General features: G+C 37.9%; 1 protein-coding gene and 1 long non-coding RNA gene across 9 annotated transcripts in view; one reads left to right on the top strand and one right to left on the bottom strand.

Moving 5' to 3' along the window:
- The window catches only part of LOC130904772 (protein phosphatase 1 regulatory subunit 29), a 137,834-nt gene that overhangs the window by 50,962 nt on the left and 61,164 nt on the right, over positions 1 to 25,708 (top strand). Inside the window, exon 3 of one of the 7 annotated variants that reach the window (XM_057817775.1) lies at positions 18,901 to 19,018. The exons of 5 other annotated variants lie outside the window; for them this stretch is intronic. The gene's annotated coding sequence lies outside the window, so the exon portion shown is untranslated. The remainder of the gene's footprint in view (positions 1 to 18,900; positions 19,019 to 25,708) is intronic. One more of the 7 variants, XM_057817774.1, reaches the window with a different exon arrangement.
- LOC130904774 (uncharacterized) lies at positions 22,264 to 25,153 on the bottom strand. 2 transcript variants are annotated; one of them, XR_009060901.1, is made up of 8 exons: positions 25,087 to 25,153; positions 24,467 to 24,565; positions 24,295 to 24,401; positions 23,024 to 23,084; positions 22,901 to 22,951; positions 22,632 to 22,700; positions 22,414 to 22,517; positions 22,264 to 22,325 (listed from the first exon to the last, which is right to left on the bottom strand). It is a non-coding gene; the product is annotated as an uncharacterized LOC130904774 (long non-coding RNA). The 2 variants fall into 2 exon arrangements; XR_009060902.1 differs by having other exon boundaries at positions 24,640 to 25,138.

The following is a 25,708-nucleotide window of genomic DNA, read 5'->3' on the forward strand; positions in this document are numbered from 1 at the left end:
TAGTTCCGTGGGAGAATTATGTAAATAGCACTATAGGGTGACAATAAAAATGCTCTTTTATTTCCGATTTATTATTATTTTTCCGTTTTGTATTCAGAATTTATTTATTTTTGCTATGTGTAATTGCTATTTGTACAGTAATTAGCCCTACAGTATTTATTAAGGATTTAGTGTAGGTTTTTGGGCTGTGGAATAAATTAATCGAATTATAATGTATTCTTATGGGAAAATCCCTCTCAACCAGGCATGAGCTGGTATGAGATTCTGACGGTATGATAACCTTAAGCAAAAATATCATGGTACCACACAGGGGCGGACTGGTAATCTGTGGGTTCTGGAGGATCACAGAACGGCCGGTGCCCCGGACGGCCGCGGCCGCCATTCATTATTATACATCACTGTTTTTATCCCGTCTATCCTCTGATTATCTACAGTTCACATCCAATCCGACAGGTGGCAGCAATGCGCCTGGCTGTTGACTGCCAATCTGATAGACTAGGAACGAAGAAAGCACAGAGTAGCCTTCATTGGTTCCTTCCTTGTGGAAGCAAAATAGCGACGAGCGTTAATGCACAATATGGATGGTGGTGGCAAAAAACAGAAAAGAGCAGGATGGCGCGGAGAAGGTTAGGGAGAAAAAAATTAAACTGGAGAGTGAGCATTAAAATGTCATAAGTCGACAAATATTTTCGCAAGCAGCAGTCTGGCTGCAACGGCCACGTCGGATAGCAATGGTGAGAGGGAGCGGCAGCCGCTCTGACGTGCAGCCGGTGCAGGGAGAGAGAAAAGAAGAGGGAAGTAAGCTGGAGGAAGTTCCCCAGACAAGCGCAGGGCAAGTAAATTGGGATGAAGAGGGTTACTTGCTCGGTATACTGGCAATTGTTATCCACCAGGTAGCTACATTTTAAATGAAATAAATGACAATTAAAGGGTTAGTGCCAGCTAATCGATGTACCCGTTTGCAATCGTGTCAAGTTACAGTATGCTAGTCCTACTATCCCACTCTTAAGAAAAAATATTTTAGCCGTAAAACAATGTATGCACACGCAGCATAGCAATATTAATTCAGAAGAAATATAACAAAATATTAATAAAATGAATAGTTTTACTTTAAAGTTTAGGTAGTTAAACTGATATGATATACAATATATTTTTAATCATTTATATATCGTTTTGTTGTCTGGTTAATACTTTCCAATGAAGGTTATGTATACAGGATTTGTCTTGAAATGTTTATTGTATTTTCATTGAAATTGATTATTTGTATGGCAGGGGTCTCCAAACCGGTCCTCAATGGCCGCTGTGGGGCCTGGTTTTTGTTTCAACCGATCGAGTACCGACAGTTTAACCAATGAAGTTTCTGCTAAAACAAGCAGCACCTGACTGCAATCAACTGATTACACTTGTAAGACACCAGATCGGTGCAGAGGTGTTGTCTTGTTTTGTTAGAATGAAATAGAATGAAATCATGTGCCCGCCGCAGCCCTATGTGGAATAGTTTGGAGACCACTGAATTATGGCATAAACAATGAAGTCATTTTATAGACAGAGATATATAGAGATATATTATAATCAATTGGATACCTAAAACTTGCTTTGAAAAATAAATTCTTTAATTTGTTTATTCAGGTTGATCATAGAGCTAGTACAGAAAATGAATCCAACTCCAGTTCAGACTTGCAGTACTTTGAGCGCCCCAAGTCAGACAGTCACAGTCTAGACAAATTTTCTTAATTTTTCTCTGAAAGTGCACGAAATTGATGCATTTTACAATAAAATGTAAAAAAAAAAAAAAAAAATCTCCCCGGGGGGACATGCTCCCGGACCCCCCTAGGGGTTCTGTGTTTCCTTTCATAAAGCGATTCATGTGGGCTGGGCTGAGTCAAAGTCCAGGGCTGCTTTTTAGTCCCAGTCCGCCCCTGGTACCACAGTATTGCAATTAAAGCTCTAAAATGTGTTACTTTGAGATATCTGGGTTTAAAAAAAATGGTTTTTCATTGAACATGATTTTTATTTTTCAAAATAATATTAGCAAATTGTAACATAAGTATAATGTTACGTCAAAATACATTTTAAAATAACTGAAATATTCTAAATAAAATTTAAATAAATGCAGTCCTTTAGGTGAGCCTAAACCCACAGCCACAGCTCAACATTATTACTATCAGAACAAAAAAAATGGAGTTATTTTCCATAAAAAGCACGTGTGTATGACTTGTATCATAATTACCTTATACACACACTCTCTCTCTCAACACACACAGTTGCTAGAGAGAAAAAAAAAAACACCGCATTTTACCACCGCTAGACACACTAAACACACTGAAGTTAACTCTCGTAGCTGGTGGGAAACATTCATGACAGTGTTCACTAATCTTTAATTTTGTATAAATACAAAATCATATTGGAGGTATTGCCTCCTCGGCAGCCACCCTCCGCAAACACGTTTTACATGTCGGTTGGCCCTCCTCTAAGCCGCGGCCGTCTTGAACCTTTATGTGGCTGAAGTATTCCCATACCATCGATTTCGTTTTCTTCGATTGGGGAAAAAGTTTGGGAGTTTCACCTCCTCCAGCCATCGTATAGCACAGCTGACTCACTGACACTGAGCAACATCAGGTGGGGGAGGGTTGAGCCTCATAGCTGCAAGCGTTTTCAAGCGTATTCATTTATTTACAGTATTTCACCCAACATCTGTTAGAGTCTGACAAAATATAAATTAAAACTTACCCCACAACCACAAATAAATAAATGAATAGAACTATAGAAATTGTAGCTATTATTCTGCTCATCATGTCTTGAATTAATTTTGTTGCATAGTGCAGCAGTAGGCACTGAAATCATACTATGCATACTAATGAGCACATTTTTTTTCACTTCACCAGAAGAGAAACAATTAACTGTTAAAGGCGGTTAAAGGGGACAATTATTGACGGACCTAATGTGATCAGAGAAAATTTTAGGCCTGACACTCTATGATAAATTACTGGCTGTCTTGTCTAAATGCAGAGCGAATATGAACATTGCTCATTTTTATGGGTGTGCTCCTGGGAAAACTGTAACAGTTGAAGTTCATTCTTTCCTTTTTTCTTTCTTTCCTTTCTTGGCATTCACTATTAAGAGTGTTATTGTTTCACAGAGTTTCACTTCACTGTTTTTTTATTTTATTTTGCAACACACTTGGATAAAGAAATACTTTTTTTTTTAATTTATGTAGTCAACGGTGGTGTTGGGTCAGACTGCCTTTTTCCATTGAGCCCGTAAATGTAGTACGCATGCACACTAACTCGCAGTCCGACATACGCTGAGAAAATTGACACGCATGCGCATAAGAATCAAAACAAATGACTACACATGCTGGCTCCACATAATTCCAGGGCAATCATACTTTGATTTCCAAAAAGAGGACACAAATAACAGACATAAATAATCCCCGTTTAGTCTCATATTCAAAGTTTATATAGATTGATACAACGCATGTACGCACTGTGCGTGCATGACGCACATACAGTACATATTGTCAGTGTGCCCTGACTCTCGGATATGTAAGCAATACTGAAATACAATACTGCTCATTTGGCTCACAGAAAGAAAACCTATTATATATAATCTTTTGTAATAACAGTACTGAAACTTTGTACACACTGCAAAAATATTACCCTCCAATCAGTATGTTAACAATAATCGCTTTATGCAATGTAACCGAAAGATGTTCAAATGAGAGCATTACTACAAAGAGGTAGCCCCTCAGCAGGTAGGCGCTTTGCTACCTTGGTAAGGCACAGAAAACAAAGTAACCTTTTTGTCAGCAAAGCACTGAATTAGGAACACAAAAAAAGAAAATATAGAAAAATTGCTTCAAATGTGTAGCTTATGGCATGCATGTACTAGTATTTGTAATGAATTGGGACCACTGAGTGCCTTTGTAATGCCCAAAATTGTGAAGGAACATCATGAAGCGCTATTTTTAGTTAATTCCCTTTTTTTGCGACTCATACTTTCTTTTCTTTCATCCTCTAAGTCAACAATTTCATGATTATCACTCGCCTGCTCTTTATTCAAGAAGAGTTAGAGGCCTTTTTAATGCAAGTGACAGACTGTAAATATCTTCTTGCAGTAAGGGGGTGAGAAAGAGAAAAGGCAAAAAGCTATGGATGCTGCAAATGCTTGATCACTCCCATTAAACTATCAATCTTGTAAATCCCCCTTTAAATACGAGGGATGCTTCCTAACCCCTGCTTTTGAAACCTAGCCGTAACGAATACAAGCCCCCCCGGCTAAAATAGGATCATCTACTGTATTGAACCTTGAGCTAAGACTCTAAAATGTATAATACTGTATTAGTTAATTTTACCCAAATGACAATAAGCAGAGAAATCATGGTTGAAACTTCCTCCCAAAATAAACTTTTTTTGTACTTTGTTTAAATCTCTGCTAGTCCTGTGTGAAAAAATGTACATATTTTAACCTTTGTCTCTAAAATAATTTCTCACATAATTTATTAACTATGAACTTACTTTATTGGTATATTAAGAGTGATAATGGAAGCAATAATGTAGATGGAGATCACCATAACCCTAATTTTAACTACTTATACAGATATATATTTTTATGCCTATATGAATAGCAATTTATCTCAAGGTAAGGGCCAATTGAGACAGCTCAAGACATAATTGATTATTGATTCTTTTTAAAGTCATGTTTTACTTTGGAACTGCAAGCAACAGATGCTACCATGACTTCTTCTAAAGTGCTTTTACCAGGGGAAAAAAGAGCGCACATACAAGGCTGAGTTGGCTGGAAAAGCAGGTCGTCAACAATAAAAGCCAACTGAGTGAATCTCAAGCTAAAAAGACATGAAGGACAAGGACATCACAAGGCTAAAGAACTAGCAACAGAAAAAAACACGAACGAAGATGACCCAGCTGCTTTGATAAAGGAAAAGTTGGGATCAGTTAAGAAAAAAAAGAAAAATGTGTCTGGACAGCAATCTAAAGTTGAGGCAGCTAAACTAAATATAATGTTACCTTTAGACACTTGCACCGAAAAGGAAATAATATTTCAAAATAACCGAAGGTTATCGAAACAAGTTAGTAATTAAATATATCAAACAAGTGAGAATAGGCACAGAGTTTAAAGTGGAAGGTTCCTCCTTAAATAAACTAAAGTACTTAAGGGTTCCAAATCGGGTCTCCGAAAACAACTCACATTTCAAGTTAACAATGTATAATATTAGCTTGGATTACTTCTAATGCTGTTTATGTTCCACAGTATTGATTCTATTTTAGAGTATTTCAACAAATAATTGCTGCAAATAAATAGATAACTCAATAAATCAGCACAGCAAAGACAAAACACACAGTGAATCATTTGTGACATCACAAAGTAACTAAGTTACTTTAAAAGTAATTTATCGGTAACTTTTTACCAATTTTTTTCCCTTGCTCTCTCAACATAAGAATGACAACAGAAAAATGTCATCGTATGTAATTGACTTGCCGATAATTGAATTTAAAAGGGAATATCAGAATTTTTCATACGAGTCATAATAAGTCGATGGAGTTGATTTCAACCACCATTGACTTGAGCTAGCTCAGCCATTGCGGAGCCCTGAAATTAAAAAATAACTGAGCAACTGCATGGAATTTGTTGAAATCATCTAACCAACTAATTAAACCCCCGCTAACTCGAGGATTAAGCCTAATGCCAAAACTTCTGAACTTCGGGTTAGGGTTTAGGGTGCCAATGTAAAACACTGAAAATTGACTGCACAATAATCAACAACACACAAATGAATTGCACAGTGCAACGAACACAAAGGTGGGTGCGGGCACGAATGAGCTTGCACAACCCGGAAGTACGCCGTTGTTAGGGTTGCGCGAATAGGAGGGGATCCTGGAGCAGACAACTGTAGAACTGACTGTGATCCACAAATGTTTTTTATTGCGAACAAAGCTGGTGGAATTCGGACCGGCGAGAGACAGAGAAGTGGCGTGCAGAAACAGGTCTTGGGGCGAAAGCAGAATATCGTGAGCCGAGAATAAAAGACAAATATATAAGCAAGGGGTGATGCAACTGACAGCAGAACTACATGAGTTGATCTGGTGATGAGGTGAGGCATCCGCTGGCTTTTAAAGGCTGATGATGGTGATAGCCTGCACCTTTGTCCGCTCCACCTGTCTGACCTCCAACCTGTAATTAGGATAAAACATGCACACCTGCCAGAGGCAGTTGAGAACTCAGGAGGGAGGAGCAGAGGCCTAACAGTCGTACACACACTTGGTCAATTTGGCAACAAAACGTGGCAGCAACTAAGCACTTTACGCTCAATTGGATTAACAACACATCCCAAAGATGCTAAACGAACACGTCACCCCACGGCATAAACATGCAACACGAATATGATGTAAACAATATTCTCAAATGCTCATCAATGACTACCCGCTGTTGCAACGGCAAAGCTACGAAACGACCGCGCATGTAGCACCTCCAACCTTTCGCTGGAACCCTCCAAAATGAAGGAAAAAAATACTCATTAACATTCATGGACTCACGCAGATAACTGGAAAAATGAACGTGTTGGACTGCTTGTTACTGAAAGACAGTAATCAGATTACAATAATGCATTACTTAGTAACGCGTTAGTGACAACACTGGTTAAAATGTTTGAGCCTCTAGACTAAGTAGAGCATGAGCTATATTTTCATCAAAGGTTGATGCAATGTTTTCAAATTATCAAACTAAAATTCTACTGAGTTGGATGCAAGGACACAAAATGATAGAAACTATGAGACAGGGCAAATAGTTATCGGTATGAACAGTAGGTTACAGTAAGGGAATTTAACACTAATTTGGTGACGAGATGTTACTCAAGTGACCTGCAAAACTAGCGAGATTGGAGAAAAAGGGAGAAATTCCCCATATGCAGCCAATCCTATATGTTACATAAACTCAGCCAGTGCTGTAATCAGATCAGTTTGCTTCAAAAACCCAATCAAAAAGCCAGTGCAATACAACAGTGCTTCAGAAAGAATAAAAAAAAGACATTCCGACTTTCTTCCCATGGGAATGTTGCAGCTCCTCAGCTAGCTCTGGGGGAGAAGGTTATTGAGTTTTTGGTTTGAATATATACTGAGAATATGTATTGTGTATCTATGATCTATATTTCATGCACAGGATGATGCTTGTGCACAACTCTCATGTAAGAACAGAGGCAGAGGTACTTGGAAAGCAGAATATCAGAGATCTGCAGTGCGTGTGCGTGCATGCGCATGTGCCCGCTGACTGCTTGTCACATCTCATATATATACCATTCACAGGACTTTTACGTTATTCATGATAACTAAAACTACCATTGGGATCTCCTGTATAAACACACTGTACTCCTAGCTTCTGTTTGACTCAGATCTTCAGTTTGTCTCCACATACACGCTCACAATCAAATGTGTATTATATTCAGGCAACAATACCAACATATCAGCAGAAAGCTCCTTTTCTATCTCTATCTCAGTCCTTGTTCTGCCCTTTCAGATGCGTCGTTATTTGTTATGGCTCAAGAAAAGTACACCAAACATTTGCACAAAATCTTAGATAAGAACACACTGAGCTCCTCGTCTTAAGTATAAGCTGTTTGAGTTGGATCATGTCAGTTTTCTATTGGCTCAATAAACTTACTTTTAATCATGATAAAAACAAAAAAAAAACAAATTTTTACCTACTGATAATTTACATATTCACTTACTCAGTTTATTATGACTACTAGCTGTAGTAGAACCACTATGTTGTATATGTTCAGAGCGTGCTTCTCTTGTATGATTATATCTTATATCAAAGTACAGCCTTTATCATTTAAGGCTTTCATTTATTTAGTGATTATTTGCAATTGACAGAATCCCTAATCTTGTCCAGTCAAGTTGTCATTTTTAGCACATTGCCTTTGGAATACTTCGTTTGATAATTTTTTAAAAATGCAAAACAGTTTACTCTTTAAACTTCCTGTACTTCTTTTGACAAAGCAGGGTTAAGTTGTTTATTCCAGTGTAGGTTAACTGCAAAATGGGAGATAAAAATGTAACATAAGGATTTAGTGGATTTTGTTGTCCTTTTACTTTTCTTGTTATTTGCTATTTTCTTTTTCAGGTGTAAAAAATTGTATGTATGAATATATGCAGTTTTCGGAGTCTGATTTCGTTGCCGTTGACTCTGCCAGTGTGTTTTCTGATTTGTAGGGAAGCTTAGAGCTTTGCTTTAAATAAACAAGGAAAAGCCTGTGAAAGAGTCTTTCACACTAGACCAAAAGAACCAGGGTCCGGTTGGAAAGCTACCTCGCAGCAACACTTGCAAATGAATTGTTGAAAACGTTCAACATTCACACTGCGCTAACCAAACTTTCCGAGTAGAATCACGTGGACGAAAGGCGCACTCATTGATTGGACAAATAGAAGAGGAAATACCTTCCTCCTGGAAGGGGAGGGAGCGTGGAGCGTCACAACGTGGTGTTGTAGTGTAGCATAGAATTATTTTTACATGATAAACTCTATACTTTTTTTTTTTTCTGTCTTTTATTTCGCAATGATAATATAACCGTTCATCTGTATGTGTCAATTTTTGTCAACTGACTGTTTTGTAAAGCAGAAGTTTGAATGCATGTACGTAAGTTCGGGCGAGAAAAAAAAAAAAGTAATGTAGCAAAGTCGCAACTCGGCCAGCGAAGGGGTCTCTATGCCCCCGACTCAATGCTGAGCGAACTGGAGTATATTAACTCATTCACATCATTTTCACCAGTGCAACCCCCTTCGCTCCCGGCCGTTTTACTGGATTTTGACTGATTTTGCGAGGCCCACAGAAAATTCTGTTCTATTGCTATGTGAACATGGAACCCATCAAATGAAAGATTAGACTCTCTTCTTTCAGCAGGAAAAAAAGTTAGATCATATTTTTCCAATCTTTAGAAATCAGCATTAGAAAATAGCTTAGTTTGAGCAATTTTCCAATTTCTGTTGAAAATCCTGAGAAATTGAGCTTTTTGTAAAAGCATACATTTCAAACATAACTTTGACTTTATCACAGCTATTTTTTGCTTTAGTGACATCCCAAACATCTCAATAATGTTTTCCTTCTACAAAATAACATAAACAACAAAACAAATAGAGCTTTTGATAGCAAAGTATTTTATTTGCACATGGCTAGACTGTTGGGCTGGGAGATGGCGCTGATGTGACCGCCACGACTGTCTCGGCGGACGCGGAGGCCTTTTCCCTCGTCGCCACCTGTAGTGTCTCATCAAGAAGGATTTTTTTTTTTTGTCATTCTTTTGTGGTGACCACTGCCTCGTGGCGGAGTTCGCCTGGGGAACTTGTATGGGATTAGGGTTAGGGTTCCTGGGGGGGAACTGGTTTGGCCGTGCGCGTTTCCAGCTGAGTCGTGGGACACTGGAGGGTGCGGGGTCGGGCGTCCTCCCGGTTGTTCTGTTCGGTCATCCGCCGCCTGGCATCCTGGACGTCCTCCTGGCGGTCGCACTTGGTCGTTCATCACCTGGCATACCGGACATCCTCCCTGCCATCTTGCTCGAACTTCCCGCGTCTGGCGTCCTGGTCTTCCATTCGGTTGTCTTCTGCCGGTGCCTCGGCCGTGTAGCCTGGCCGTTCGTTCTGTTGAACACTGAAACAATTAAGAATATAACTTATTTATACATTTTATTGTTATTATTTGAAATGAATAAATAAATAAAATAAATAATTTAACATAACCGGATATAGGATACAGTTTTAAAATCATCCTTTTCACATACAAAACACCCAGTAGCTTGGCCCCCCCTTACCTTACAGACCTTCTCTGTCCCCACACCCCCATCCCGCCACCTTGGCTCATTTAATGCCTCGCACTGCCTCCACAATTAACACACCAAACTTGGGGGGACAGAGCCTTCTCCGTTGCTGCCCCTACCTTTGGAACTCACTTCCTAAACCCATCCACACCTGTTCAGACCTTCCTCCATTAGAAAAAAAATTGCTAAAAACTCACCTTTTCAAACTGGCTTTTAAATTACAGTGGTATCTCAACATACAATCGCCTCGACACACCATCTTTTCGACATACGATGAAAAATTTCACTCGCCATTTGTTTCTAAATTCGACGGCATGCTCAAAATACGACGATTTTTGACAGTGCCGCAGTTTCTTTGTTTTGACGGAAGACAGACGCACAGCTGATTTTCTTGTGAGAGAAATCAACACTGGATCCAAAAAGGTTAGTGCAGGTGGAGAAAAAGGAAAAGGTGACGCTTACCATTGAAATGAAGACGTAAATGACAGCAAAATATAAGCATGGTGTGTGCTAAGGGTGTCAACAATAATCGATGCGGCGATGCATCCCGATGCGGGGCAGGGACGATTCGATTCTATGCGGGCAACACGCTGAATCGATTCAGCGCATTTTAAAATATATAAATACGTTCAAAAATCTTCCCTGCGCAATTCCGGTGATGCAATGGATTTGGTTTCCCCATTTGTATTGTTATTCTCATGTTTACCTGTAGAGAGAGCTACTTTACATTCAAAGCAAGCCCGTAGAGGTTAGATCGGGCCTAAAAAATTCCAGCCCAACCCTACACGGCCTGTTGGTATTGAAGCCCAACCGGCCAGATCAATTAACTATAGATTTGCATGCCCGAGCCGAGTGATGCGGAAAAAAAAAAACGCAGCAGCAGCAGCAATTTATTTTCATTTCTTCAAGTTTTCTTACTGTTTAAATAGTCTACATATTTTTATAAGAGTTATAAAAGCCTTTACACAACGAAATAACGCTGGGAAAGTTTAATATAAAACAAAACACGGTTTTGCAGACACAGAGAGGAGAAGATTCGAAAGGATCACATTTGCCTTTGTGTGCATAAATAAAAGTGTCTTTCCTAACAAATTCTCAGTTGGCAGACAAAAAACGCAAGTTTACTCAATATTTAAATAGTCTACATATTTTTATGAAATTTATAGAAGCATTTACACAACGAAATAACGCTGGGAAAGTTTGATTAAAAAAAAAAAAAAAAAAAACTAGTTTTACAGACACACAGAGGAGAAGATTCAAAAGGATCACATTTGCCTTTGTGTGCGTAAATAAAAGTGTCTTTCGTAACGAATTCTCAGTTGGCAGGAAAAAAACGCAAGTTTACTCAATATTTAAATAGTCTACATATTTTTATGAAATTTATAGAAGCATTTACACAACGAAATAACGCTGGGAAAGTTTGATAAAAAAAAAAAAAAAACGGTTTTACAGACACACAGAGGAGACGATTCAAAAGGATCACATTTGCCTTTGTGTGCGTAAATAAAAGTGTCTTTCGTAACGAATTCTTAGTTGGCAGGAAAAAAACGCAAGTTTACTCAATATTTAAATAGTCTACATATATTTATGAGAATTATAAAAGCATTCACACAACGAAATAACGAGAGGAGAAGAAGAAAAAGAGGGCTGCGCCACAGCCCTCTGCGCATTAAAAAAAAAAAAAAAACTTTATTAGTCCGGCGCGGCGGCCCGACCCGACCCACCGAAACGTGAATGCTTAACATTTCGGGTCGGGTCGGGTTCGGGCACAAGATCTAACCTCTATGCAGGGGGGACGAGGAACCCAAATCCGCTTCCTTACCGGAGTAACGTCACAGACAAGCGCAGTTGTAATCGAGAGAGCAGAGAGATAGGACATAACATAACAATGGCTGAAACGGAGAAAGAGGGAGCGAGAAATATTATAGATATAAGATTGGCTAGGCCTACATTTTACTTTTGTTCTACATTGCAATTTAGTTGATGTTTTGTTTGCAACTGAACTGATTCCTGGATTGATATTGCGATAAAGATGCTGCCGCACTACAATATTTTCTTTGTCGTTTTCTTTAATATTTACTTGAATATTTTTATTGATGGGTCGTTGTGACTAAAATACAGTGACTGTTATTACTGATTTTGCACAGGAGTTCAGATGTTGTACTGTGTGAAAGGCTGCTACTGTGTGTAAAAAAAAAAAAAAAAAAAAAAGAGAAAGCCCTGGTCTCATTATAAGCATTAATTAAATGCTGTGATCTGATTTTTTTTTTTTAAAGATATATATGAAAGTGTACTATTTTCATTTGACTTCGACCAGGAGTGACACAAGAGCCAATAAAAAGTTGTTTAATGTCTGTCCGCTTGTGTTGGCTCACGATTCACAAAAAATATGCTTTGCTTTAGAATTTTAATGCATCCCAGGCTTTAATGCATCGCAATGCATTGCCGAATCGAACCGAATCGAATCGTGACCCTCTGAATCGAATCGAATCGAATCGTGGCCTTCCGAATCGTAATCGAATCGAATCGTGAGGGCGGTGTCGATGCACACCTCTAGTGTGTGCATCCATGAACTGGGACTACAATAGTGCCATAGAATGTTGATCTCGGGCAGCGGTCCGCCTCCATTCGCCAGTCTATATAAGTTAAGGTGACAATTCTTATTGTGGTAACATCGCCAAAGAAATCGCCAGCTTCGTAATCATTTATTCCATCAACTTGTGCAACACTGACGCCAGCATCAAAACAGAAAGTTAAATAAAACTGCGCTCTCTTGCTCACCGTAACGTCAGCTACACGGTGCATTCAGGTACAGAAAAAATAGTCCGCCACATTAGAACCCGATTCGTTACATTATTACATGTATTATTATTATTGCTATTATTATTATTATGATTTTTATTCATAATTTATTTGTTTTGCTCTTTTTAATAACAGCAGTATTCATAAAGGATTTTGTGTTGTTTGCTGCTTTTCTTTGTTTTAACTGTAAAGTGTCTTTAAGCATCTGTAAAAGCGCTGAGCGCTCTTTAACTAAAATACAGTATATTTATTATTATTTTGTTAATATAACAGTGCATAGCAAGATTCAGTGTTTTTGCACAGACTGTATTAGATGTGGAAATATTTTTCACCTAAATAATGCAGTCAATATGCCTTATATTTATTTCCTGTATTTCCCAGTAAATGTAGGACTCCACAGATAAATAATTATGTTTCAGAAAACAGGTACACTGCCACAAAATAAACGGTGGCTCATTTAATCTTAAAAATAACTCCAGGGGACTGTTGAATACCTGTTCATGATAAAAGATTATAACTTTTCAGTAGACAAACAAGAGACCCACTTTAGAGTTTGCACATTCGTTGACAAGAACATGATGTGCTCTCAATGCATTTCCTCTCACCTTTTTGCCTCTGTCGAATTATTTGTTACCTTCTCAGCATCGGTGTTATTAAAAAGTTTGGCTTTGCAGTATTTTTATAGTTGCAAAGCACATGTACTGCCCAGACACGCTAAATGGAGCACTAAATGAGGACTTGTTCCTCGTCTGAGACCTAGCCCTGTGCTATTTATAACCTAAAGAATCATGTCAGGGTTAAATTATCCAGGTAACCTAGAATATGAGCAGACATGTGGTCAGTAAATAGGCAATGGTTGTTTCAAAGTTCATTTTTTATTGTGTTCCTAATGTAGTGTTCTTTTACTATATGGTTTATTGGCTAACCAGATTAATGGTAAATTAGCGCCACTAACTAATATTGTCATTCCACTGCAAGAAAACCTGTGTTTATTGGTGATAGCCTGATCTTGAAAAGTTTGCTAGGAGTGTAAAGCAACTGATATCTCAATGTTTTTACCTTAACACAAAAAAAAAAAAAAATCCAAGTGGTACGTAGGTCCGAGTATCTGCTAAAACATGTATATGCAGACCGTCGTTTCTGAAGGCAGTAAGGCACCTACGGTGGCCCTGAAGTGCAAAACACAACGGCAAATCAAAAAACACAACGCCAAATTAAAAAACACAACTGCAAATCAAAAAACAAAAAAACAAATTAAAAAACAAAACGCCAAATTAAAAAACACAACTGCAAATCACAAAACAAAAAAACAAATTAAAAAACAAAACGCCAAATTAAAAAACACAACTGCAAATAAAAAAACAAAAAAACAAATTAAAAAACAAAACGCCAAATTAAAAAACACAATTGCAAATCACAAAACAAAAAAACAAATTAAAAAACAAAACGCCAAATTAAAAAACACAACTGCAAATAAAAAAACAAAAAAACAAATTAAAAAACAAAACGCCAAATTAAAAAACACAATTGCAAATCACAAAACAAAAAAACAAATTAAAAAACAAAACGCCAAATTAAAAAACACAATTGCAAATCACAAAACAAAAAAAACAAATTAAAAAACAAAACGCCAAATTAAAAAACACAACTGCAAATCACAAAACAAAAAAACAAATTAAAAAACAAAACGCCAAATTAAAAAACACAACTGCAAATCACAAAACAAAAAAACAAATTAAAAAACAAAACGCCAAATTAAAAAACACAACTGCAAATCACAAAACAAAAAAACAAATTAAAAAACAAAACGCCAAATTAAAAAACACAACTGCAAATCAGATAACAAAATAACATTAAGAAAAACACAACGACATTTCAAGTACCGGAAAAGGTAGGGACCAGTCAAAATGTTAACTCATCGCTGATTGGACGAATCCACCGAAAAGCGTAGTACTGATGAACAAGAAAGTTTCTCCGCTTCTATCGTGGAATTTCAAAATGAGCCTTACCGAAGATGCGAACATGGCTGCCGCTATAAAAGAATATTTAAATTCGGGGCATACGTATGAAGTCCTATCGGTTCTTGTCTCGTGACGTTTCTGGCGCAATGCATTGTGGGTTTTCGTGTATTGCAGAACAACAACAAGCCCGCGACGTGATCCTTTGCTAGGCATCCATTCTGCGTGGTAATCGTTGAAAATGGTACACTCGTGTTGTGTGAAAGACTGCCATTCTAGGTCCCATGATAGAAACGAATGCAAAAAGGATGGGATAGTTTTTTTTTTTTAGCATTCCCGCCTGGAAGAGAAGATATGGAACTCAGATGAGTTGACCAAGAGGCTTCGAATGGTTGCAGCGGTGAGAAGAAAGGCCATCACTTTTTATTCATCAACTGAAAACATGTCGGTCTGTTCCCTACATTTCCATAAAGGTAAGTAACTGGAAGTGTTAATGTTCTTCGGATGCTGATACTGACTGCATTTAAACGCTTATGGCGTGTGGTTGTGTTGTTTACTTTGGCTAACCACGCTAGTGTCTAAGAGAGGCTAACTGTAGCCCTACTGGCTAACTGTGCATAAGCAACAGGCGTTCACCGTATGGTACTAGTACACAAAAAACAGTTCAAAGGTAACAAAGTAAGGGTAGTAATGAAGATGTAACAGCACACAATGAATGATTATAAGTATGGGAGATGTGTTAGAAAAAAATGCAATATTTACCTCCCGCTTAGGCTACTGATATGCTTGACCAAGCACTCTGTGGAGGAGACTACAGATCTACTAAATCACCAGAAGAATCTTCTGCTTGTTTGTTATGCCTAATGATCAGTTAAACTTAAAAAAAAAAAAAGTCTGTTGCATACAAATCAGTGCCATATGATGTCAGGTCCCACCAGTTTAGACACACTACAAAGCTTTAAAATCCATTTTAAGTTACTAATGTTAACCTGTTGTATGACTGATATGACTTTTATAATTTCAGGAAAACCAGCATATGAAATAAATGAGGCAGACCCTGACTGGGCACCATCCTTACGCCTGGGACACACATGTGTTCAGCCCACCAACGTGGACCGCTCTTCTAGGCGAAGTAGGCGTGAGAAATTGAGGATGGAGGAAGACGTTGGTGAGCTACAGGAGGAGCCGTCAGCGCCCTTTAGATGCTCCTTCTGACCTTCATGCGCCTGCGTTTGGACCTGCCTACACTACACATTGCACACATATTCCATGTTTCCCGTAAGACTGTGTATTGAGTGTTCAGTGGCATGGTGCCCTTTTTACATGCTAACTTGAGCAATTGTTTGGCCCAACAGAGAAACACTCTATAAAACAATGCCTCACGAGTTTGTTGAGTCCTTCAGACGCAGAGTTGCAGTGATTATTGAGTTTTTTGAAATTTTTACAGAGAAACCATCAAATCTTAAGGCGTGTGCGCAAATGTTTTCTAATTACAAGCATAACTACACCATGAAATACCTAACTGGAATCACACCAAAGGGGGGAATTTTTTTTATGTCAAAAGGTTGGGGTGGTCGCACAAGTGACAAACATATCACCTTGAACAGTGCTTTTTTTAATAACCTTTTGCCCGGGGACATTGTCTTGACTGACAGAGGCTTTGATATTCAAGAACATGTGGGTATGTTATGTGCAGAGGTCAAACTCCCTGCTTTCACAAACGGTCGCTGTCAGTTAGCTGGTAGAAATGTGGAGGAGACTAGGAATATAGCACATTTGAGGATCCATGTTGAACAGGTAATTGGTAATCTTTGCCAGAAGTATCCAAGATCCAACAGGAACTATACCTATTAACTTGGTTCTGCCATGTGACGGCGAAGATTGCACATTGTTGGATAAGATTGTTTATGTATGCGGTGCCCTTACAAACCTTTGCCCAACTGTTGTGTAGTTTGTACTGTTATACCATTTACTATGCTAACCGTTTCAGCCTTTCAAACTTAGCTGTTATTGATATTTTGTATTTTGTTGTGACTTGATTGTATTTAATAAAACATTGTCATCTTGAATCCTATTCTTTGTAAGTACAGCATGTGTCAATACTGTATTTTATATATATATATATATATATATATATATATATATATATATATATATATATATATATATATATATACACACATATATATATATATACACACACACGCATAATAATGTTTATACAAAGGACAACAGTTAACTATTTTGGCCAGGTACTTTTAATGTTGCCAAATTGTCAATTAAAACAAATCACAAACTACCAACCACCACTAACTTAAGTGGAGCACAGAGAGCAGAACCAACACGTCTTTATCTGTTTCATGCGGTGTAGACCACAGGTTAAATAATAATGGGGCAGATCTCATTATCACACGCAACCATGTCATCTTTGGTCTCCAGACCACAGCAGAGGCACCATAACTGACAAATACCGATCTCCCGCTTCCTTTTCAAGCTTCTCCACATAAGGAGTCTTGTCGTTCTTCTGGCTTTTTCCCATTTCGATGTGATATTCGCGTGGCTGCTTACCCGCAAAATTGTCAACAAAACAAACGTGACCGGGGCGGATGTAATCCAGGTCACTGAGATACACGAAAGATGGCGGCTCAGGTGGTCGTGATGACGTAGGTGACAACAACCGATTATATTAATTGCGTCACGGGTCTTTGTGCCATCCCAATGAGAATGCGAACAGACCTCGAACGGAAAATGGGACAATCGCAATTAACTCAATGCCATTGACGACGCTAGATGTCAAATCTATTGAAATGGGAGGGTTAGCAAAGGAATGGATGTTCATTCTGTCACCCCACCTATTTTAAATGGATTGTATGTCTGCTGGTGATATTTAAATTCACAGCTGAAGTTTGAAAAGAGCCACGTGGTCTAGCGTCGTCAATGGCATTGAGTTAATTGTTACTTTAAAACTTTCATTGGATGTTTCTCAAAACGTAATACAAAAAACATTGTAAATACAGTACATTAAAAATACCCAAATCCAGGTGAATTCTGGATTCCAAAGTCCATGTTTTGCTTGAAGACACCATATATGTCTTAAAATAAAGCTGACAATGTATTGGCACAAGTGTTGGCGAGTGGAACGTGAGTGTCAAGAACTCGATGCGTGGAAGGGCTGGTGGAAATGCTGCTATCCCTGTAGTGAACATCAGAACTTCTTCCAGGGAAACGGCTGCAACTTTCTCTGAAATAAGAATGGCAACAGTGCAGTAGATCATTTGATTGGCATGCATTACGCAATGCTTTCATTCCCAAAATAAAAATATATAATTAGGACATGTCAAGGAAATCTTATTAAGGCCTGGTATCCGAATGAATAATGTTAGCTTTCTCCGGTAAACGTATGTATCGTTTTACAGAGGTAAAGAAAGTCATACTGCAATGTTTTACTTACTCGAAGGACGTTCTGCGTCATTGACATTAGAAACTTCTCGAAGCCTCTTGTCACAGCCGCTGCAAAAATTAGGTGAAGATTCCACCAACTGCTTTCCACAGGTCTGGCAATACATTATACTTCAAGAATTCAGTTGTGTTTTACGTATTTTTGGCCAAATGTTGAACCAAAAGCGAGAAGTAACCATCCCTGCTGGTCGGCGCCGTCTTGCAGTCGAGTCTTCCGTCTGGAGCGTACTGTTTCCGGTGGATTCGTCTAATCAGCGATGAATTAACATTTTGACTGGTCCCTACCTTTTCCGGTACTTGAAATGTCGTTGTGTTTTTCTTAATGTTATTTTGTTATCTGATTTGCAGTTGTGTTTTTTAATTTGGCGTTTTGTTTTTTAATTTGTTTTTTTGTTTTGTGATTTGCAGTTGTGTTTTTTAATTTGGCGTTTTGTTTTTTAATTTGTTTTTTTGTTTTGTGATTTGCAGTTGTGTTTTTTAATTTGGCGTTTTGTTTTTTAATTTGTTTTTTTGTTTTGTGATTTGCAGTTGTGTTTTTTAATTTGGCGTTTTGTTTTTTAATTTGTTTTTTTGTTTTGTGATTTGCAGTTGTGTTTTTTAATTTGGCGTTGTGTTTTTTGATTTGCCGTTGTGTTTTGCACTTCAGGGCCACCGTAGGCACCACTGTATAATTTGATACGAATAAAGATATACCATCAACATTACGTGAACTCAGTGGTTCAATGACTCCAGGAAGGTGCATTTCATTGTGTACAAGTAGAATGTCTCTATTTGTATTATTGTTGCACTATAGTGTTGTGCAGTGATAGTGCTGAGTACACAGCACTGACTGATAATGCCACTGCTACTCTGCAGGTTGCATGGGTCAGGAAGCAGAGTGGTCATAATTGCTGCTGATGAGCTAGTTGCCACCTTGTTTGGAGGCTTCCACAATCAGTGAGTGACTCATTCTATGTGCAAGTATGGGAACAAGGTAATTAGGACGCCTAGGTGTTATAAAATGTACTGTAAATTAACCCTATTAACAGCCCTGAAAACTCATTACTTGCTGATGTTCGGGCAGCATTATTGTAGTTCATTACTAGGATTCCTCCTAATTGCGATATTTAAAGGAAACCTAAAACTGTGGATACCTAGCCACTATTCAGAATGTCAAGTACACTGTAAAAGAAGTAATATAATCTTTTATAGTATAACCAGAGATCTCTTCAACACCTTCACATTGATTTGGTAAGTAAATATTTTGGCAAGCGAGAATGACAGAGAATGGCTTTTGTTTTAAAACTTGCTGTTCTTGTGCCCCATACACCACACAACCCCAAGAAACAACACCCTTTGTTGAACACTACATAACAACAGCAATTACTACTCTCATCTTCCAATCTTCCATTGCGGCGGAGCAGTTAAATAACAGTAGCTACAATAGCATTGCCAGTTTATGAAAGAGTAAAATATTTTTACTTACCAAATCGATATGAAGTAAGTAAAATAAGTGAAGGTGCTGAAGACAGCTCTAGTTGACGGCGCGGTTCACTGTGGACGTGTGCGGGGATGTTTTGGTGTCAGAAAAGCGTGAAATAGATGAGGCAGATCTGTGTATGTCTAAATGAATGCCCAAAGGACACTGGGTACAAACAAATTACAATTATTTCTTCAAATTTGACTTAACTGAGATAAATCAAGTTAGGCATGTTTTCCAGCCCCAAATTGCTACTTACTTGTCAAAAATTAGAGTTCACAACAGGTTGATAAAAATTGAGTTTGGTTCACTGATTATAATTAAGATGTATGTATGGTGGTATGAAAAAGAACAAAATGAACATTTTGGAGTTTCTCATATTTCTGCATAAAATCACCATCAAATGTGATCTGATATTTGTCAAAATCACACAGATAAAAAAAAAGTGTCTGCTTTAATTAAAACCACCCAAAACATTTATATGTTTACATATTTTAATGAGGATAGTATGCAAATAATGACAGAAGGGGGAAAAATAAGTAAGCAAACCATCACATTTAATATTTTGTGGCCCCCCCTTTGGCAGCAATAACTTCCTGTAGCCGCTTCCTGTAGCTGCACATCAGTCTGGCACATCTACAAGGACGAATCTTGGCCCATTCTTCTCTATAAAACTACTGTAGTTCAGTTAGATTTCTAGGATGTCTGGCATGAATCGCTATGTTTAGGTTATGCCACAGCATCTCAATGCGGTTCAAGTCTGGACTTTGACTTGGCCACTCCAGAAATGTATTTTGTTCTTCTGAAACAATTCTCAAAGTTTATTAGCCTTTGTCTTTTGGATCATCGTCTTGTCGCAGCAGCCATCCTCTTTTTAGCTTCAATTGTCTGACAGACGGCCTCGGGTTTTCTTGCAAAACATCCTGATAAACTTTGAAATCATTCTTCCATTAATGATTGCAAGTTGTCCATGCCCTGAGTTAGCAAAACAGCCCCAAATCATGATGCTCATCAAGTAGGGGATGAGGTGTTGATGTTGGTGAGCTGTTCCATTTTCCCTTCACACATGATGTTGTGTGTTACTCCTAAACAATTCAACTTTGGCTTCATCAGGCCACAAAATATTTTGCCAAAACTTCTGTGGAGTGTCCAAATGCCATTTTGCGAACACAAAAATGAGCAACAATGTTTTTATTAGACAGCAGTGGCTTCCTCCGTGGGGTCCTCCCATCAATACCATTCTTGGCCATAATTTTATATACAGTTGATGTGTGCACAGAGATATTGGACTGTGCCAGTGAATTCTGTAAGTCTTTAGCAGACACTCTAGGGTTCTTTTTTTATCCTCTCTGAATATTCTGCGCGGAACTCTTGGCGTCATCTTTGGTGGACGGCCACTCCTTGAGAGAGAAGCAACAGTGCCAAACTCTCCAAGAGAGTCTGGCTGCAGCCCGCCTCTCTCAGTACCCTGCGCCGCTCGTCTCAGTACCCATCCCGCAGACAGGAAGTGACGCAATATCGCAGCTCTCAGACCGGAAATGACAACATGAAGCATCGCTCGAGCTTCCGGTTTTATCGTAATAGTTAGCGTCCATTCGAACGTAAATACTAGTTTACTTTTCTTTTCGCACGTCTTTTATTTTCGGTTTCAGCATCACTCATTATTATTTAAATAATAATTTATTTACATGCTCCTTAAATTGATTTGGTGTAATCGGGAGATTAACTCTTTAAGCGCGGTCAGTTTGTTAAAGCCTGCTGATTTTACCAAAATGAAAAACACGGTTACAGTACATCAAAATTAAAATACACACTACTGCAATAAAGGTTTAATTAGTGACTGAAAGATCGCCTGTGACCTATCACAGTGTGTACTTTAGTTTGTCAATTGTAAAATATACTCCAATTGAGAATCATTACAAAATTGCTGTCATCCTTACATTTTTATGAACGGACACATTAATATAGCTTCATTACAATTTAATGTATCTAAAACGTAATATTCTCTCAATGTTGCAACCAAACCAATTTTGTCTTTCATTTTGCTACTTAAATTCATTCATGTGGGTGAAGATCCTAATTAACTAATTCAGAAACTATATTAAACTTTCTGCTCCAGGAAAGGCACCTTTATTTCAAACAGAAATGACAAAAGTTGTCATGTGTTAGTTGTTTTTTTCTTTTATCCCAGACAATAGTTGTAGGTTGTTTTAATTACCTGACATTTTTCGGCAAGCACTCCCGCCTTCATCACAGGTAATTAAAACTACCTACAACTAACATCTGGGATAAAAGAAAAAAAAACAACTAATTTATAAGTGTAGAAAAATGAACTCAATACAACCAGTTCTGATGTGGTAAACTTTATTTTTTTAGTTTTATTATTTTTTATTATTATTGAGAGAATAGATATTTTCTTTAGTCAACAATCTCCTCAAAAAAGGTAAATCCATCTTCCAGATGGTTGAAACAGAACTTGAATGGCTCCAAGACATTGTAGTTCGTGCTCATCCTCTTCCATCTGCAGGATGCTTGGGAACTCCTACTGCATTGATTTCCCCCCCCCCTAGCCCTGTCCGAGGCTTTTGTGCTGTCTTGCACAATCCTTTTACCAAAACTGTTCATTGGAAAAGAGAAAGAAAAGAGCTATTTGAATATTACATAAGTAAAATAAAAATGATGCTTTGTTAATTTTATACTTGATTTTTCTTTTCAGGCATTGCATTAAACTAGGTATATAAACAATCTTACCATTTTTTCCCGCCAAATCTTTTTGGAGTGGGCCACCACTAACTTGAAGGAGCTGTGGTTGCACCTCTTCCTAAAAATAAATCAGTGAATAAAGGGGGGCATGTTCAAAAGTGCGTCAGAGTAATGGACACTAAAAAGTCTTTAAAAGCTGACCTCACCAATTATATTCAAATTTCTCTTCTGTAACTGATAGACTGGTGGCACTTCACCCTGCAGTAATGCTTTTGCCTCATCTGTCCAATGGGCAAACTCTTTCCTGTGGCTCACATAAGTTGAAAAAATACAAAAATAAGTATTCCACATTTTCCAACAAAGAATTAAGGTGCTGTGCACCTACTTTCCTATGAATGCCATATCAACAGTTTCAAAGACTTACCATGCACCCAAGTTTGAAATTGTCCGCTAGCAATATACACCACCACTTCCTCAGAGTTGGCATATCAGTCTAACAAAAATTAAAAACAAGTGTAAATAAAGAATAACAACAAGGATATTTTGTAGCCCAATTTGAATGATTCGGTGAACTTCATTTTACAATGGTTAAACTCAAAGAGAGCATCCAGAACAGTGCAAAGAGCATACTACAAATGGATAAATGAATACAAATATCACAGAGGACAAAATTGGACAGTTAAACTCACCTACCATCAACATGAAGATGCCACAGTCCTTCCCCTATGGCTGTCCCGGAAAACCCTAACGTAAGAATTTAACCGAGTCACTTCCTTCAAGTTTTGAATCAATGAATATACACACTTTTACAAATACCTCTATTTCACTTCCAATCCTCTCTTTCCATGTCCCCCTGTTGATTGACTGTCAACGTTTTCTGCAATTGAAAATATAGGTTCATATTAAATACAGTAGTTAAACAATTACAAACGTGTTTCCATGCATAAGAACACCAACCAGTCAGGTTTAAATGATTCATGCAAACAAAACAAGGGCGTAGGTTTGCATAGGGACGGTAGGGACATAACACGACCAACTTTTCAGGATGCTAAAGTTGTCCCCACCAACTTTTCAGCAACCTTATTTGCATTATATTCGTCCCTACCAATGTTGAGACCGGGCCAACGTCCTTGAAACAAAACATTCGCAATTTTAGAATTTTGCTTCAAATGATTGGATGAATCATCGGGAGTGCAATTCTGCTTTAATTGAAGGGGCAACATAAAAGGATCGACTGGAACATACCTTCAAAACCAAACAAGGCTATTCTGGATCATCATGGAAACGCCATGCCAATATGAATGGATACTGAATTTCATTAGAGATAACAATAGTTCCCTGATCTCATGATTGGATCTGTTTTTCTTCCCACAAATAATTGGAATTTGGGTCATTTAATTTGTTATGATTTGACTGTTCTTTGAAAATGAACCAATGCTCCAAGTTGTAGTTGTTACTAATCAGCCTTACAGGCAAATGCATGTGTGGGTCACATCCTGTAGGCTTTCACCATGTTGCAACAACATAGGGGTCAGCCACAAATATGGTCCTTCCCTGAAAAATACATAATCTATACACACGGACATATGTTATATAAATACAAACGTACGCAGACACCTACATGAGCCCATACAAGCATTCTGTAGGCTACATAGTTAAAATACCCTACACACGCCAAAAAATACTTTTTTATACCTTTGAATGAGCTACTTGTTAGACAAGTTATAAATATGCATTTCATATCTGCAAAAAACAAACACAAAAAGTTACATTTTACTTAATTGTACAAGTGACATTATGTTCTTTAGAGAAACTAAATCCTCAAAATTCACAGTTGATTCCATTTCATTGTTCAGGCCAACGTTCCAAAAGTCAGCACGTGTCAATCAAACTTTCTTTTTTTAGACAATCAACACCTTTCTGGCCTCTTTATATTCAAGATTTGCATAAGCTAATGAGAATGTTGATTGGTTAAATAAACAAAGAGTAAATAATCAATTATGTCCAATTGTTAACTAATATAAGGAATAATAAGCCTATCCAGATTTCCACTGAGCACAACATTTGTCTCAGACATAAAAACATACCAGCCGTTCCTGGGCAGGATGAGTTTGAACCGTCCATGAAGCTCGGCATGGTCTTATATTGTCACCACTGGTCCTGTCTGCCACGTGGGTTTTACTGTGTTCGATGTCTATCAAAAAAGAAGTGTTAAGCACAGTCCAAAATCTAAAGTACATTACTACTTATGCTACTTACTTCCATTTGGATCTGTGTGACATCCCTGTATCTGCATGGGAAGACTACCATTTGGGGGTCGTGATTTAGTTTCTTCCCAATGGGGTGGTGATCTTGGAGCTAGTAAAAAAAAAACAAAATAATGAAAAAATATATAGCTAAGCAGAGTAACAATATCAAGAAAAAATTACAACCTTGTCCTATTTGGATCATGTGACAACATTCAAACGACAAAGGACCAGACAAAACAAATGAAGGCAAAACAACAACACCATACAACAACAAAAACAGCGAGCTGCGAATTGCAGGCATGTACATAATGAAAAATAAGAGTGCAATATAATGAAAACTACACAAAGAAGACTGTTCATTGTGAAAAAAAAATGTAAAAAGCATTAGCAGCATTAGCCAATTCGCTGCTGAATTCATCAGTACGTATTAAACAATATAAGTAGAGCAAAGTCACATGCAGTTAGTAAAGGAATACATTATTTAAATTACATTAAGAATACTAGATATAAGTACGGTCTTTTCAACTCAGAATAAACACTTCATATTTTCACCGCAAGTGTTGTTTAACTATTTAACATTTTTAAACATGCATACGCTTTTAAAAACTTTTTTTCAGTGCGGCCACTTACCGTGTTTTCTTCGCGAGAGGTGAAATAACGTAACTTGTTTTCGTCGCAAGGGTTGACGAGATTTCCGGTCTGAGGGGACTGTGAGCGGCGGTATTGCATCATTTCCTGTCTGCGGGATGGGTACTGAGAAGAGCGGCGCAGGGTACTGAGAGAGGTGGGCTGCAGCCAGACTCCTCTCAAACTCTCTCCATTTGTAGACATATTCCCCCTGTCGATTTAAGAACATCCAAACTTTTAGCGATGGTTTTGTATCCTTTCCCAGCTTTATAAAAATCAACAATCCTTGGTCGCAGGTCATCAGACAGCTCTTTTGACCGAGCAATGATGCACATCAGACAATGCTTCCTACCAGGTGTGTGTTTTATAGTTGGCAGGGCAGCGTTAAACCACTCATCAGTGATTGGGCACACACCTGACATAAATTGTTTGGTAAAAAATTGTTTCAATTGCTCTTTTAATCTCCTTAGGCAGAGGGTTCACGTACTTATTTTTCCACCTTCTGTCATTGGTTGCATGCTGTCCTCAATAAAATATGAAAACCTATAAATGGTTTTAGTTGAAGCAGACAGTTTTTACATCTGTGTGATTTTGACAAAGATCAGTTCACATTTGATGGTGATTT

The sequence above is a fragment of the Corythoichthys intestinalis genome, chromosome 16 (genome assembly GCF_030265065.1).
Source record: "Corythoichthys intestinalis isolate RoL2023-P3 chromosome 16, ASM3026506v1, whole genome shotgun sequence".
Classification (NCBI taxonomy): domain Eukaryota; kingdom Metazoa; phylum Chordata; class Actinopteri; order Syngnathiformes; family Syngnathidae; genus Corythoichthys; species Corythoichthys intestinalis.